We start from the raw sequence: 3,024 nt of genomic DNA on the forward strand, positions 1-3,024 counted from the left end.
AAATACAAGGTTCAACATATTTAATAAATATTAGAATTCTACTTGCCTTAGTTAAAAGTCACATACAATCCAAACCCAAAGCCTTTTCTCTTCGATGATATTCCAAATCACCATAATCTAATCAAATATAGACTCACAATCATATTTCGAAACTATTGACACTAAAATCAAGCAATTTAGGTAAAAGAAAAAAAATGGTTAAAAATCTCATATCGAAAATTGAACTAGGAATCTGATTAATTTTAAGTGAGTCCTTTTGCTTAAGCGATGGGTCTTTGCTTAAGCGAAGGTTCGCTTTAGCGAACCTGATCCTCTTAAGACACCCTACATTATCACCAACAAAATCAACAAAGTCACAACTCAAGCATCAGATCGAACACTCAGAATTCGTTCTGAACCCCGTATACACAAATCTTATATGAAACCCTACTAAATTTGATGTTCTAGCCTCAATGGAATCATTGGAATTCAAATTTGAAGCTTCCTTGACCCAAAATCTGATAAATCGCAACTAAACTAGTTTCTCTACTTAAAATAACCAAAATACCCTCGAGACCTCCAAAAATTATAATAGAGTCATTTCTAGTATTAGAATCACCTCTCAAAATCATTGGAACCATCAGAATTTCCAATCCGAGCACCCGAACTCCAAATATTGACCAAAGTCAAGCTTGGATCAAACTTTAACTCAATTTCCAACTTTGGACATAAATTCAACGTTTTCAACTCCAAATCTAATTCCGATAACTCTCCTAGACTAATTTCCACATTTTAGAATTGATGGAATCGTCGAAATTTCATTCTAAGGCTCGAAAGTCCAAATGACTGTGAAACTCAAATTTTGACAACTTAAGCATTTAAAACTCATTTCTCAAGTGAAACCTCAACTCTTCACAAGGTTTCAAAAAACTAACTTTCATACCCAACCAAAAGTGACTAGAAAAAACTAACAAGAGGGGTAAAATGGTAATTTTATCAAAAATGTCAAAAATAACCTTTAGGGTCATTGTATCTCCACTACTAAAAACCATGTTCGTCCTCGAACATACAATAAGGGACATACTTGGAGTCTCAAAAAGATAGAGGTAACGAGCCCGCATGTCTCACTCTAACTTCGAACTAGCCACCCCCATAAACCGATGTCACCGCTAGACGTTCACCGAAGCTATCTCCATAGTCCTCAATTTCCTGACCTGCCTATCCAAAATAACCACAGGCTCTTCCTCATATGTAAAATCTAGGCTCAACTCCACCGAATCATGGGAGATCACATTAGACTCATCTGGAATGTAGCGTCGTAGCATCGAGTCATGAAATACTGGATGCACAGAGGATAGACAAGGTGGAAAGGCAAGTCTGTAGGCTACCTCTCCTACTCGATCTAAGATCTCAAAAGGGTCAATAAACCTAGGGTTGAGCTTGACCTTCTTCTCGTACCTCATGACACCCTTTAAGGGAGAGACCCATAACCATACTTGATCATCTACCATGAATACCAAAGGTCGAACCTGCCTGTCAATATAGCTCTTTTGGTGACTCTGAGCTGTCAACAACCTACCCTAAATCAGCCGAACCCACTCTATAGCATCTCAAATTAAATTAGTGTCTAGGCTATCCACCACCACAGAATCAAACCATCCTATGGGTGATCTACATCTACAGCCATAAAGGCCTCGAAAGGAGCCATCTGGATATTAGAATGGTAGCTGTTGTTGTAAGAGAACTCCGTCTATGGAAAGTGATGTCCCACTAAGCAGCAAAATCAATCACACATGCCCGAAGAACATTCTCAAGTACTTGAATAGTCCTCTCAGACAGTCTATCCATTTGAGAGTGAAATGCGGTACTTAGAGCCAATCGAGTACCCAATCCATGCTGCACAACCTCCTAGAAATAAGATATGAACAATGAGCCCCGATCCAATATGATGGAAATAAGAACCCCATAAAGCCTAAAGATCTGACTAATATAGAGCTGAGCCAACCTATCTATTGTGAAATTAACCTTAACGGAAATGAAATGAGCTGATTTGGTCAATCGGTCGACCACAACCCAAATGGAATCAAAACCTCCCACAGTAGTGGAAAATCCTACCACAAAATCTATCGTGATCCTCTCCCACTTCTAAGTAGGAATGGGCATCCTATGAAACTCACCCCCGAGCATCTGGTACTCATACTTAACCTGCTGGTATGTCAAACACTTAAACACAAACTCGGTGATGTCCTTCTTAATACTACACCACTAATAGTGTTGGCTCAAGTCATAGTACATCTTTGTTGCCCCAGATGAATAGAATATCAAGTGCAATGGACCTCCTCCAGTATCAATATGGTCAACCCACCCACCTTAGGCACACAAATGAGACTCCCAATCCTCAAAACACCATCAAAAATCAAGCATTGCCTCCTTGGCTTCACCTCTCATCACCTTATCTTGAATGAGGCACAACTTCTCATCCTTAAACTGCCTCTCTCAAATCTGATCCATCAAAGAAGAGTGGGTCACTATAAAATCAAGCACTCAACCATCATTGGAAAGCTGCAATCTCACCAATCCATTGGCTAATATCTGAATATCTCACAATGAACTCCTTACAAATAATGTCATCATAACTTTAAAACAAAGATAACTGTCACCAATTCTAAATCATGGGTGGGATAGTTCTTTTCATAAGCCTTCAATTGCCTCAAAGCATAAGTGATCACTTTCCCCTTTTACATTAACACTCCACCTAAGCCTACTCTTGATACATCACAATACATGGTGAAGTCAACACCCTTCTAGGGAAAGGTCAACACCGGTGCGCAGTGGTCAATAATACCTCGAGTTTTTGGAAGCTCTCCTTACACTCATCCGACCAATGAAATACCATATTCTTCTGAGTGAGCCTAGTCATTGGAGTTGTTATCGTAGAGAAGCCCAGAAACAATTATGATAATATCCTACCAAGCCCACAAAACTGCGAATCTCTATAGCTAAGGTGGGCCTTATCCATCCTTAAATTGCCTCTATCATAGCCGG

Source organism: Solanum dulcamara, chromosome 1 (assembly GCF_947179165.1).
Source record: "Solanum dulcamara chromosome 1, daSolDulc1.2, whole genome shotgun sequence".
Lineage (NCBI taxonomy): Eukaryota > Viridiplantae > Streptophyta > Magnoliopsida > Solanales > Solanaceae > Solanum > Solanum dulcamara.